This window comes from Cyprinus carpio, chromosome B7 (genome assembly GCF_018340385.1).
Source record: "Cyprinus carpio isolate SPL01 chromosome B7, ASM1834038v1, whole genome shotgun sequence".
In the NCBI taxonomy this organism is placed as follows: Eukaryota; Metazoa; Chordata; class Actinopteri; order Cypriniformes; family Cyprinidae; genus Cyprinus; species Cyprinus carpio.
Genome location: NC_056603.1, coordinates 11736957 through 11752303, shown reverse-complemented (window position 1 = coordinate 11752303; position 15347 = coordinate 11736957). Strand labels below are relative to the sequence as shown.

The window sequence follows — 15347 nt, the reverse complement described above, 5'->3', positions numbered from 1 at the left end:
GTTCACTATAGAATAATTTACATTGCCCAGTTATTCTAATACAGAGTTCCATCTGAACCTGTAAAAGCAACATGATGGCAACAATGTGCAGTTGTTTAACTGTATGATGTACCGCATGCGCTGTGTGTGCAAGGTGAACTGGGAGATCAAGGCTGTAAAATTAGCCAGACTCTTGTGCTTGATTACCCATGAAAACACTGTGAGATGAAAGGCACGCTTGTTGACTTGAGCTCAGAAGCAACCAGCGAGGCTGCTTAATGAATATTTACCTCAAAGGGAGTGAGATAGGAGCTCTGTTTCAAAACCTAGTGAGCTGCCTTGCTAACAGCAAGCAGCCTTCTAAGGGAACGTTTACACACAACATATTTTTGCCATCCCTGTGACAGTTTTTGTACCTTTTTTCTGAGAATACATACTGTATGATATCAAACTGTTTCATTCATAAAAAGATTGTAAAGACAATTTCTGCAATGAAATTTACATTTATTTATGCAGCTCACTAGGTTTTGGAACAAGGCCTGTGTGGATAAAATCTGATTTATTCAGAGAATTTGTTATGCTAAAGTCTAACAGGTGATGTGAGGATTGGTAAATGTCAAGGATGTTGACAAGAATTTAACTCAATGGGTTTTACAAAAGAAATTTGGAGTCAAGTGGGTTGAGAAGGCCTGAGTTGATAAATGCTAAACCGGGCAGAGTGTTTTTGTTTATGAATTTGCATGTGTGTGTGTGTGTGTGTGTGTGTGTGTTTGTGTGTGTGTGTGTGTGTGTGTGTGTGTGTGTGTGTGTGTGTGTGTGTGTGTGTGTGTGTGTGTGTGTGTGAGAGAGAGAGAGAGAGAGAGAGAGAGAGAGAGAGAGAGAGAGAGAGAGAGAGAGAGACAGACAGACTGATGTAGGAGTGATCGTGTGATATCAGTGAGCCAGCGGCAATGACAAGAAGCCATCATATCAGGTCCTATCTCTCACTTAGGTGTCTGGCTACTCTAAGTCAAGGTTAAGCCCTCAGCAGATACACACACAATGAACGGCCGACTGATGCTCGATGCCCTCAGTCTGTTTTCCCTTTTCAAGATTCTTTATGCATAAACAATACTTTGCAGCCAAAGTCAGAAGATCACATTAATCAAGCAACTTTCTGTCCTTGGAAATACATGAAGTAGTAGAATGCTGTAGAGTTTACTCTACCTAATCTCTATGAAATAATACCAAACTCATGGTGGTTTTCAGGTTGCAGTTGAAATGCATATGCTTTTACTTGGGTAGGGGGATAAATGCATTATTCACAAGGACACAGAAAAATGCTGCCTTCCCAGGTAGGAGTGCTGTGAGGCACGTCTGAGTCCAGTGTTTGGGTAACATTCTGTCTACTAAGACATTCTGCCTTCACTGGCAGGTTTTTCAAAGCAGCATCGCTGCATCTGTGATCTCCCACTATCCTGTGCATACAGTTTGGCAGCTGATAGAAAGAACAGAAATGGCATCTGATGATGCACTGGTTGAAAGAATTAAATTAATTTATTCAATAAATGTACTAATTATAAAATGATTTTTTTGCTGGGTTTTGAAGGATTTTTACATCATTTTAGGAGTGCAGTCTGTTGAGGTACATCTTACAGAATGCAAACGGTCTTCAAAAAAATGTAATTGTAATTTAATTTGAAATTCACTGAAATTAAATTTATATTTTTTAATATCAGCTAGATGCCAAGGCAACATTTCTAATTTGCATTTAGTTTAACTTGATGTACAAAAATAAGTCAAAATAAAAGTAATATAAATTATATCTAAATATTTAAAATAATTATAAAAATGACAAAAACATGACAATATTACACCGTTTTTAATTTTTTAAGCATGAAATTAGTAAAATTAGTAAAAAAAAAGTATTTAAAAACTCTTAAAAATTACAAAAACACAAAAAAAGATTACAATTAAAAATAAAACAAAAACACTATTTCAAAATATTAATAAAAAGTATACTAAAATACAGATTCACACCTTGCATAAATTTAAGGCAAACAATTAATAAAAGACAGGCATAATGCAAAAACAATACTAAAATTTCAAAATTGAAAATGACTATGAAAAATATAAATGCTAAAATATTTTAATAAAATATTAATAAAAACTGTAATAGAACCTCATTGATAGTATAATAATCGATTCACACCCATCATAAATATTTTTTTAAGGCATGAAATTAATAGAAAAAAAACTATATAGACGTTTCAAAACAAAAATAAATAAACAAAACAACAACAACAACAACAAAAAATAACGAACATATGTAATAAAAAATGTAAAAAAAATAAAAATAAAATTACAACCCTACTAGTATCTAACAAAAATAACACTGATTCACACCCTGCATAATGCACTTTTTAAATTTTTTGAGGCATGATTCCATTTTTACTGCAAAAATAATCATTGTAAACATTAAATATGTGGCTTGGTATGTCTAAATCTTACTTGCTTTTTGTCTAGACTCTAGACCATTAGACACAATGTTATGCTGTTGTGGAAGACAGTCTGAAACATTTCTTTAGGCATTACCTTCATACAAAAACACTCAGACTGACTCTGCAGCATAGCAGCTGCTTGACAGGTTGCGGTTTCCTCTCCATTAGAATTCTAATGCAACTTTAGTGAAGATCCTCTAGGGGGCGTCAGTATCACTAGGTTTCATTGGAGGATCTGAACCCGCAGCCGTGAGCTGAGAGTCAATTGGATTGTTGTGCTGTTCTACCAGCTGGGAAAACAGATTTTCTCCGGAGACACACAATGAAGTGTGACCCAGATGAGTCTGACTTCATAAAAGCAGACATTTCTGCATGTTTAGAGGACACACTGCGTATGATGGAACTCTGTGGGGGTGCAAGTAATGCTGTCATCAGCACATCAGAAGGTATAATTAGTACAAGCAGCTGTCAATCATCCAACATCAAGTGGAGATGCTAAACTGCTTGTGAAAATCAGCAGGAATGGCAAGACACTGGCTAATTACATGCAGTGAAGACCAAATTGATAAGCTCCTATAGGTAAAGTTTGAAATGTCACTTAATATTGGCATCATAAAACTGCTGCTATACTGTCAAACCACTACAAACTGCATTTAAAGTCACTACAAAATGCAGATAAAATCAAATCTGTTTGCATATGGTTAAATGATTAAATTCTGATTTATATTAATAAATGCAAATATTTAATGAACTTGCTCACCAATGGATCCTCTGCAGTGAATGGGTGCCATCAGAATGAGAGACCAAAAAGTTGATAAAAACATCATAATAATCTACAGGTAATCCACACCACTCCAGTCCATCAATAAATGTCTTGTGAGGTGAAAAAATCTGTGTGTTTGTAAGAAACAAATCCATCATTCTGACGGCACCCATTCACTGCAGAGGATCCATTGGTGAGCAGGTGTAATGCTAAATTTCTCCAAATCTGTTGTTCTGAAGAAACAGACTCGTCTACATCTTGGGTGGCCTGAGGCTCAGATGTTTTCAACAAATTTTCATTTTTGGGTGAGCTACTCCTTAAAGTGTGATAAAATTGACAAATATAAAAAGAGTCCAAGTGTCTTAGATCAAGGCTACAACTATGCATGAACAATTTTTATAAAACCCCCTTAAAAGCAGCATAAATATGGTTCAACTGCAAGCTTGAAATATAAAAAGAGAGATACATCAGGAATGAAGACAAAACAGCGACTGACCTGGCAGACAGATTGGAAAATACAACATAGCTAACAAATTTAAGCCTGGCAGCATCAGGGTAATGGGCCTGATTCTGAGGGAACTATACAAAGTAAGCCACTTTGGATAAAAGCATCTGCCAAATGCATAAATGTCAAGTCACAGTTCAGAGAATATACGGGTCAAAGATATATGTACAACATATATGACCAGGAATGTATTCTTACAACACACTTGCATTTCACATGAACACACACCACCAACTAAAGCCAAGAAGAGGTCTTCATCAGTTTCCTCAGATATGTTCAGAATAGAGGCAACACACATGCAGCAAATGAGAGATTACGAGAAAACAAGCAAGTGCAAAAGACAAAACACAGACAAAAATGTTCAAAGGGTGATGTAAAGACTGGAGTTCTTGGACTGCTGCAGGAATTATGTATTTTTTAGGCCCAGAAACGAGTTAGCACTTAGCAAACTATTCTAACTAATAATTTCAGGGAAGATTTTTTGTTGATGTTGTTTTTTTTTTTTGTTATAAAGACTGAATGAGTTGTCAGAAGCTTAATGGTGGTGACATTGAAGTCATATGCATCTCTGGTGTAGTTTGTTTATAGCTTTTTGCATCTGTTTGTATTCAATCTTCAAATTCCAGAAATGCTGTGTTAATTAGTGAAGATTATCCTGGTGAACAAAACATTCAAGAATCATAAACATTTATCAGTCACCGAGCTTATTTCCTTCAATAATCCAAAAGCCAGTGGAAAAATCCTGTTTTTGTCGAGGGAACCAGGGTGATGCAAACTTCTGGTTTGACCTACAAAAATACGTCATCAATGTAGTGTATTATCGGAAACTTTTGGAAACATTTCTCATTGGGAAACAGTAGGCCGAATGTCACCTGACCAAACTGGAAAACAGGCATCCACTTGTCAGAGAAATTATTAACAGCAATATGAACTCATGACATTATCTATGGATTTTAAAGGTAATCAGCTAACCTAGCTAGTCTTAATTGTACATTTTTATATCAAAATGTTAGTGAGAAGAAACAAATAAAAACTTTTAGTTTTTAACTAAAATCAATCTTTATACAGTAGGGCCTGTGATGAACATCAGTTATGATACTCTCCGGTATCTCCTTTGAAGGTATCTTGAGTAAAACAGCTCAATTTAAGGAAGCATACACACTGACTCGAACCGGAATTGATGCAATCATAATGCTTGACATGTATCAATTGATCTGATTGGTTTGAATTGGAGTTTGCTAAAGTGGGCAGGGCTAATGACTTTACAGATCCTGCATGGTAAAACGTTTATTTGCTGTCTAAATTGCAACACTTAATGAATTTATACATTATTTTTTTGACGATTTTCTTGAAAATTTAAGATTGCACATGAGGTCTTTATATTGCATGAATACAGTATCCAAATATATGAACATACAGAAACATTTTAACATTTATTTTGATGCCATATTAAAAAAAAATGCATTTACTTAACTTTATGATTTTTTTTTTTTTAACTTACAATTATGATTTTGCGGTCCAGATTCACTGGCTCGTTTTATCTTATCCCCAGTGACATTTGACATTTAAATGGCTCGGGCTTAAATAGTTGCTTTTGTGACATTTTCAAGATATAATGCTAAAATAAACCCAAGAGCTGCAGCCTGCAGAGCTGTTTCAACCGCGCTCTCGGTGACTGACCAAAACGCGTCCCGTTTTACGCGACTTCACCCACATAAACTGAGATGTGCCATCAGCTGGCGGTGACACGGACACACCACTCACCACTCCTCGCCCTCATCCCTCCCTTCAAACCCTCTCACTGCCATCTCCCGACATCAGCCGAATGAGGGGACTGGGAAAGAAAAGCCAAGTGAGTGAAAGAAAGAAATAAGCAGGGAGCGGTGCTCCATGGTCACTCGCCCATTGGAAGCTCGAGAGCGCATTTTGGATTCGACTTTTTCTTCGAGGGGACTTGAGGAAAGAAGAAACAAGCGTTTGTTGGCGTGCCAAAGGCGAACAGCCATGCACCTGAATCGGGAGGACGAGGACGGAAAAGGTGAGGTACTTTGGTGGATTCCTCTCGTTTGTTTTCAGCGAGAGCGCCCGCCCTTGAACGGCAGACGTTGTGGCGGCACCCGGTAGCGCTCTCGTATGGGTCAGTACCGTGTCATTTCGATTGGATTTGGCTTCAATTTGTCTTCAACTGCAAACAGTCACTCGCCAAACGAGCAAACAGGTGCAGCCAGGTTTCTCTATAAGCGTTCGTTCGCGTTTTCACACATTCACAGCACCTGTTGTGTTGTCGTTGTACCGCGAAGGTAAATGCATTTACCCCGGTGCCTTTGAGGGAGCTGTCATCTATGCACGCGCAAGGTCACCATCTCTCATCACATAGTCATGATAGGGTGTCTGCGCGTGCGTTTATTGTTCGTCTTATCGATTGCATCTGACACAAATGTATCAAAAGCACACTTTTCATATGCAATAGTGAGAGAAGTGAGGATGTGTCATTATGAGGACGAAGGGAAACGGACATGCGTTGGCCTCTGCCCCCTCCTGTTGCGCGCCACGAGATTTGTCAGTTGGTAAAATTACGATGGTCAGTTGAGATGTGTGTGCACGGACAGAGTCCTGTCATTTGGTTTATTTGCAAGCCCAAACACTGGCAGAAAAACAGTCGTGTTTTGCAAGACGTCAATTAATAATTAAGCAGTAATTTCTGATGCGAGGTGCCAGTGGGGGAAAAAATTAAATAAAAGCCTTTACTTTAACCCTTGAATGTCAGGAGTAAAATACCTTAATTTATGGCTAAATGACGTCAATTTGTAGACCAACCCGGAAGGCTAATTCGTCTTGAGTACCCTTGGGAATTTCTTTACAATAGCAGTACACATCAGTGCTGTATGCTAAATATTCATTGCTATTTACAGTTTAATAGTTTTTAATCTCCCATGAAAATAATGTATGCTGCAAGATTTACAGGGTCAGCGTAAATTGAAATATTTTCTTCATATAGCTATTTTATTTTCTGTATCTTCCTTCTGACTCCCAAATGCCTGTATCTTCCAGGATATTTAAAGCTTGTAAAAAGTTTGAGTAAGGCACATATTGTTCTACCAGTAAACATGTAGAGATGTTGTGAAGGTCAACGTATTTGTACATTAATTGAAAATAATCCACTCAAAACAGTGGTTCATTCACAAACCATGCATCACTAGCTTTGATTCTAAACAGCCAAAAGAAAATATGACACTCACAACATGAAATCACTGTCTAGAATAATTTTTCTTAGGTACAATATACAGTAATCGCTCTCATCAGACAAGAAATAAATGTCAAAAATGGGTTGACCGGCAATGACTGTGTAATGTAGATCATAGTGAAGTTATTAGCTCTTTGTGATGGAATATGAGGAAAAATTATATTTCTGTTGGCCACTTGTTTTGGAATTTTGTGTACTACCCTTTGCATTTTTTGCTGTTTAACTGTTTAATTTTGCTGAAAAGCCTTCTGAACATATACAGTATGAAGCCCATGGGGAAAAAAAGCTGATACTACAAGATATGTGGCTATACAGCAGTTGACTTAAACTTACTGTGAGAAATGGTTTCTGCATTGAAAACTGTAGCCTTGGTTTTTCTTACCATAGTAACTGTTGTTTCCACATCAACACCATAGATTCTTTCTTCAGTCGTTGTTCCCACAGTTCATGGCTCCTGTGGTCATTGCTGGTCAACTCATTTACCAAGCCGATTTCATCAAATTTTACTGAATTATTTCTTGTCTGATGAGAGCATTTACTGTATATGTACCTAAGAAACATTATTCTAGACAGTATTTTATTAATCATGTTGTGAGTGTCTATTTTCTGATGGCTGCTTAGAATCAAAGCTAGCGATGCTTGATTTGTGAATGAATCACTGTTTTGAGTCAATTCTTTTCAATGAATTGTTCAAATGGGCTGCATACGAAACGAATCATACATTTGACATGGTTCTTTCGGTGACCCCGTGTCCAATTTTTATGAATTTTGCCATTTTGTACCACCCAGATCCTGAAGGATAATCAAATGGAATCAGTGGATGCAATGTCACAAATATTCATTTGAAACTGTGGCACAATTCAGAAACATATGGCATAAGTGTAGTATAATAAATGTTATATTTACATTTAAGAGCCACATAAATAATAGTTTGACAGGTTTAATGTGAGGTGAAGTCCTGTAATATTAGAGTTACGCGTCTTACACAGGATTTTTCCATTATAATGGACACTGGGTTTCAACACAAGCTTAAGAGCTGTACTGAATAATACTGTAAAGCTGACAGATGTGATTTCAATAATAAAAATAAAATCCACATGCAAATTCTTCAGTCTTCACCATAATTGAGTCAAGAGATCTTTAGACCACTAGGCATTCAAATGGACATTTTAAAGTCAAGCCTGTTTGCCTGTAACAGCAGCAGTGTTTTTTGTCTTGACATGCAACTTTGTGTCTTTTAAGCAAGAGGCACTAATCAGGAACATACAACCTGAACCTAGAATGACGTTGCAAATTGTAATTTATAATTTAAAATGTTTTTTTTTGAGTAGCTGTTTGCATTCTGTTAATTAAATAATTAATTGATTAATTTAAATTTTTTTTGGTGGATAATATCACGTTTCCACATCATAGTAAAAATAAGTGTAGTAACAATTTGCACTACCGTGGTAATTTTTTGTAAGGCATGCAAATTTGTATGAGAAGTTGTATTAGCGTTGTGGATGTAATCAGCTTTAGTTCGTCTTAATGTGAATTCAGCTGGGAATCTCAAGCTGAACGTATTGCCAGAGATTTTATGCTGTACTAGACAAAAGCACATTTTGTAAGCACGGATTTGGGAATATCCAGTTGAGGAAATGCTTAGCCCAGTCAGCTGAGCAGAGAAGCATTTCTCAGTGTTTTTTTTTTTTTTTTTGTTCTTCAAAACACAGACATGGACTCTAATCCTTTTAAAAGAGAAAATAGTCACATCTAAAGCGAGAAATGCTGATATTTGGCTTTAAAAACACTGACTAGGTGAACTGGACTGGTAGTCTTATGACAATAATGACAGATTTAAAGGAATAGTTCAACCAAAAATTTATGAAATTTAGCATTACATGACTTGCTCACCAATGTATCCTCTGCAGTGAATGGGTGCCGTCAGAGTGAGAGTCCAAACAGTTGATTAAAACATCACAATAATCCACAAGTAATCCACACCAATCCAGTCCAACAACGAATGTCTAGCGAAGAGAAAAGCTGCATGTTTGTAAGAAACAAATCCATCATTAACATATTTTATCTTCAAACTGTTGCTTCCAGGTAAAATACAAGTCCTCTGTTCATAATATCACTTTTTCAAGTAAAATAATTGGTTAATCAGGAACAGATCAAGCACCATTAACAAGTACAAACAGTTCTAAACAAATATGTGGAAGGATTTTGATATGAGAGGACAACAGGGGATGGACTTTTTCACTGGATGCAAAGTGTTGTATTTTAGCCAGAAAACTTCTTAATGATGGATGTGTTTCTTACAAACTTGCAGCTTTTCACTTCACAAGACATTTAATGATGGACTGGAGTGGTGTGGATTACTTGAGGATTATTGTGATGTTTTTATCAGCCGTTTGGACTCTCATTCTGATGGCAACCATTCGCTGCAGAGCATCTATTAGTGAACAAATGATTTAATTTTACATTTCTTCAAATCTGTTCTGATGAAGAAACAAACTCATTTACATATTGGATGGCCTGAGAGTAAAGTTCAGGCAAATTTTCATTTTTTTGGGTGAGCTGAAGATCAAACTGACAGCTCAAGGATACTTCTCACAGTGCGAAGAGCGATAAGAACGTATATGTGAGACACTGACAAGGGTCTTTGACAGAGGCAAGATTTCAATCACATCAGATAATTTCACACCCCATAAGCCATTTTGTCTGTCTCCGCGTTAGATGTTCTCACACGTGACGGAGCGTCTGCCTCGTCTCTAATTCACCACAGAAACTCTGATATTGCTCTGTATCTACTTTTTAGAAACCCTTTCATGTACTCTCAACCCAAGCACACAGTGTTTGAAGTTTGCAGATGATAACAACAGTTGTTTCAGAGCACTGATAGCAGAAGAGCTTTGACATATTGTGCAGTCGAACCTGGATGCGGGGTCGTTTCCCGGATAGGATCTTAATGTCATTGGCATTCCTGGCATGTTCTGATGTTGTAGCAGCGGCGTGATAAGACAAACACAGCGAGAAGGTCAAGTGGCAGCCACAAAGCGGATGGTGGAGGGTTTGGCGAAGGACACCTTTGGACGGAGCAGGGAGACCGTGGACAGATGCAGTGGACTTACAGGTGCATTTGGAGGCTTGCCAATCACTTCCACTCAGAATGGAGTGACATTGTGAGTTTATAATGCTTTTAGCTCACATCGATGATCGCTGATGGCCAGTGAGGGATCAGATGATGCTTCTATATTTAGATGCTTCCTGTATGAATTTCTGAATTTTTCAATTTCTTCAAAATATTGGAGTTTAATGAAACTGAATGAATGTGAGAGCTCTGTTACTGCTTTTGCACACGTTTGAGAACCGGCTTGTGTTTCCAGCCCATGACTCTGAAAACTGGACGATGGCTTTACTGACTTAAAGCATATTGTAGGTTCAATACAAACTCAATCTAAAACATTACCACCAAAAAAAAAAAAAAAATGCTGCTTTGTTCTCACTTTTAAATAATCAAAAAAATGGAGGTTGCAATGAGGCATGTACAATGGGAAGAAATTGGGAAAAGTTTTGTATGATTTAAAGTCAAGTCAAGCCACGTTTATTTATATAGCACTTTATACAAAACTGATTGTTTTAGAACAGGGTTATTATTGTTAACTAATTAAAACCATTAAAAACATTTTTATTATTTAAAATACAATAAACTGAAATTATAAACTAAAACATAATATAAACTAAATAAAATCTAAATTTTTACAAAGAAAAATTAAAAAATATATTAACAAATCATAAAAATGTAAACCTTTTTATTTTAGCTAGTTTGCAAGGCAACATTTCACATCTTTGTTTAATGTAAGTTTACTAATAATTATTACTAAACTAAACAAACTTAAGCTAAAATCTACTACTTAAAATCTGTATAGGCATAAAAAAACTAAGAAAATGGCAAAAACACAAAAATGTCTTAAAATGAGCACTGTTTCAAAGCAGCTTTACAGTAATAAACAGGACAATAACAGTATCTATATTGCAAAGGTCATCAAATGTGTCTTTAAAGCCAGCTCTACAGGAGACAATAGTGTAATTTTTTTTTTAGCTTTGTTCATTTCAAGATTTTGTGTTCATGTCCACGTTGTGTTTAACATCATAAGATGTCGATATTTGGTTATATTTCAGTTTCGAAGCCGGGTGATCAAAATTCAGTGTCAATTCAACAATACCGACGTCATCTTTTTTATTTTCTTAATCACAGGAGGAAAGAGCCTATTTATGAGTCATAATCCTAGTTTTGACAAGACCCATCCAGTATAGTGTAAATAATTTAATTCAGCATCTTTATGCCATTGTGAAGTATACAATATGTCATTATTTGAAGCCACAGTCAGATGTTATTAAATTACATATAGTGATTGTAAATAAAATCATTTTATTTAAGACTGAAATGAAAGTGCCAAGAGAAGCATGACAGAAATAAAAAGTCTCTCACCTGAATGCGTGACATGTCAGATTATCCACTTTCATTGTAGAAAATGTGTTGGTTATAATCTAGTTTTATGTCATTTAACATAATTATAGCCAGGCAGATGAAAAGCATGTGATTATGACATTAATCTGCTCTCACAGCCACATCTTAGGTTTCTTTTTTAGTACAAAACTGCTTTTTCTTCAGTGAAACCGGGCTGGATTGGGCCCCGGTGTTATGTAGTGTCTCATTTTTGTCCACTTACGAGGTGACTGACAGACCTCCTAAGTAACATATCGTAAAGATGTTATCGCGAAACCTTCCTCCAGCCTTCACCTTCAACGCTGCTATAAATCTACAGCCATGGCTGTGGTTTAAGGTGCAGTTGTTACGGTCGTCATGCAGTGAGTGCAGTGCTTGAGATAAACCTGCCAGTCTAGGTCAGAGGCTGAAAGACAAAGACGACAGACGAGCACCAGAGACAGGGAGAAAAACACCGACGCAGGTTGACCTTGTAGTTTGTACACATCACGTCTCTGGGTAATTGCGTGTTAATGGCTGTTTCCAGTTCTGTTGTCAAAGGTCCTATTAATATTTCATTCAGAGACAGAGCGAACAAGAAGCGAACAGCTCGAGTAGGAGCTATACTGACAAATGAGAGTGACGTGAGGCACAACCAGACAGACGGAGAGAGAGAGGGAGGGAGGGAGCTGGAGAGAGAGACAATAGCAGCGATTAGTCAGGTGCTGTGAGTAATGGCTGTCGCAAATATATATTTTTTCCTTTAATGCTACTTGCGATGACTGTGAGAAAAGTGTAATATTTAACCCAATTACATTTCAGACTAACAACTAGAGATGTCCCTGCATTACAAATTTAGTGCAGCAACTTTTGAGTGGAAAGATTTCGCTAAACACTGATATAGGGCTGCTTTTCCCAAAAGCATTGTACTAATGTTAAGTAGATCTTATAGACCAAAATGTTTTTTTTAGCCAAACCTCTTTGACCTAAAATGTTTATTTGAAGTACTTCTAGAGATTTTGAGTCAATATTTACGTTCATGGTTCTCTGCCATTGATAAATGGTCATATTTCTTACTTTTTAGTAAGCGTTTTATTTTGATTGTTTAATTTTAACATTTTGACTTTTTTATGATTAAGTTATTGAAGTCTCTGCAGTAATCATATTTTACTTTTATATACCTACATGTAGTTTTATTTACATTACATTGTATTTTAATATATTTTAGTCTTATTTAAATATAATTTATTATTTTTTTAATTAACTTTTTATTTTTATATTTTTATTTTTTAATTTTGCTTCTAGTTTAAGTAATTTTATTTCTTTGTTATTTTCCAAAAGTATTTTATTCTATTATATATATATACATACATATATACATACATACATACATACATACATATATATATATATATATATATATATACACAATAGGCAGCAATTCTTTGTTTTCCATCTAATATTTATATTTTATTTCGGATTTATTTATTTGTTTTCTTAAATATATTTCTATTTTGAATTCAAATATTTTAATTTAATTTAGTTGCCAAGGCAGCAATTTAAAATTTTCCATCTAATATTTATATTTTATTTCAGCTTTTTGATCACTGAAAATGATTTTAAGAATTTTACAGTAGTTTTAGTTAACAACAACAACACGTTATGTGACCATTAACGGACATCAGAGAATCATGAACATGAGAATACATTGTTAAATTATTGAAATATTAACTGCAAATCTCAGATGTGCTTCAAGAAAATATTTTAGTTCAAAGGAGTTTGACTAATAAAAAATGTAGGAAAATCCTGGTTTTGTGTATAGTTGTTTCCTCAAAAACAGAGAAGTGTGACTCCTGGACATATTTGGGTGAATCACCCTTTCAGGGCACAACCACTTTTAGAATAAACTTTAACATTTTTAACCTTCTTCCCGTACCAATCCATTTAATAAGATGTTCTCCAAATGACACAGTGGTCCGATGCAGTTCACTACATTCAGCTCATTCATTATCCAAGAGCTGGGCCTCTGGATCCCAGGATGAAGAGGATGAGAAAGAGAAAGATCTCAGGCTGGGTGTGTGCATCTGTGTGTGTGTGTGTGTTGGTCTTATTACGTAACCGTCTCTAGATCAGTTCAGTCACACTGGGAGTCTGGGATACTTTTCTGTGCGTCGGCACAGCCCAGTTTCCCTCTGCTTTGCTGATCTCTTTATCTTCTAAGCAAGCACGTCTGTCGCCCTCCTTTGTCTATGTTTATTTTTATGGGGAAAATAAAAATCACCATTACTGTGTCAGGGAGACCATGGATGAGTAATGGTAGCATAGGGAAAGGCGTTATGGAAAAAGAGACGATTCATATTGGAGGACAGGAGCAAGGTCATATCCTGAAGCAAATGTGAGGGCTGTTTGTTTGTGTTCACAAGGGTGTTTTTCTCCCGTTTGTAGTTTTTGTAAGTTGATTCTATGTATCATTCATGTTCATAGCAGAAATGTAGCACAATAAGTTATGTGATGAAGTTCAGGCTTAATAAGTAATAATAATGCTTGTTTGAGCAAATACACAATAATAATTATGTGTTTGGTCTTAATTTTGTCTGTTTGCTTTGAAACAGATAAATATTGTCTGATTCTTTAATTTTCAGCAGCCATTAATATCAGAATGGTAATCTAAAACAGTAAAAAAAAATGTAAATGTATTATTTTTATGTATATACACCTAGGCACCTTTATAACAAAATATAAAAATAAACAGCAATATGTTAATTGCTAAATCTTGAGAAAGAATTTATATGCAATGCAAGTCTAATGACACAATCATTAGAGATCTCGATGGATGAAACTTGGGGTCAAATAAAAGGAGAGATCACATAATGGAGAGAAACAAAAATAGTGATGAATGGAATTGAAAAAGAGGAAATTATTGTTCAAAGCTTCAATCCATATGAGTGGCATTTTGTCTTCATATGAAGAATTTTGGAGGGAATGAGGGAAAATTCAAGAAGTGGGACTCTGGGATTGATGATGTTTCGAGGCACCATGTGAGATGGAGGGAGGAGCGCTGATTTGTCGACCATCTGTTTTGAAGAGAAATGTGGCTGTACTGTCACCCAGTGAATTCAGTGTCAGAATTCTGTAATATCTGTCAGTTTTTGGTGTCATTTGTTATGTCAGTAGCAGTAAATATTTGTTAAGATTCTAACATGAACAAACAAGAGCAAACACAAGTGGCTTTGAGTGCAGAAGGTTTATCTTTACAGACTGTGCTAACATATATTAAGACGATTCACATGTGCTTGTCTTAAGGAAATCTGCACAGATATTACACACTTCACCCTTATACTACCCACATTTTTCATTGGTCTGACTAACTGATGGCTCCGCCCCCAAACGAATGCTATTGGTTGAGCCAGTTTTGTTGTTGTGCTGGTTGGGATACAATGTTTAGTTAGCCACAATGATCATACTTTTTATGGGAATTAACCATAGACTGTATAAAAACATGGACGTAGTGTCCGTGACGTCACCCATAGACTCCTCAATAGCGGTTTTGAAGCTCAAAGTGTACAGAGTGGGCCGTCGCCATCTTGGCAGCGCGTCACCGCGCGACTCTATCGGAAAATCAAAAATGGGCAAAAAGGCGGGAGCTGGTTGCTGAAGCCACGCCCACCTAGCGCGACGGCATTGTCAGCAGCGGCAATCCACCTGTCACTCAAGTGGCCACGCCCTTAATTATGCAGAACTTTAAGGCTTAATATAATTTAAACGGATGAGTTATAAAAAAAATTCACCCCCCTCACAGTTGTCATGAAGGACAAAATTAGAAATATAGACCAAAATAATTTTTTGAACCAGGCTGTAAACATGTTTTTTTCTGCTGTAAAGTTGGGCATTTTAACATGGGGAGT

At 36.2% G+C, this 15347-nt stretch overlaps 1 pseudogene; it reads left to right on the top strand.

Annotated features, from left to right (window-relative positions):
• Positions 1-5424: 5424 nt before the first annotated feature.
• Positions 5425-15347, top strand: part of LOC109058551 — a 129958-nt pseudogene continuing 120035 nt past the window's right edge.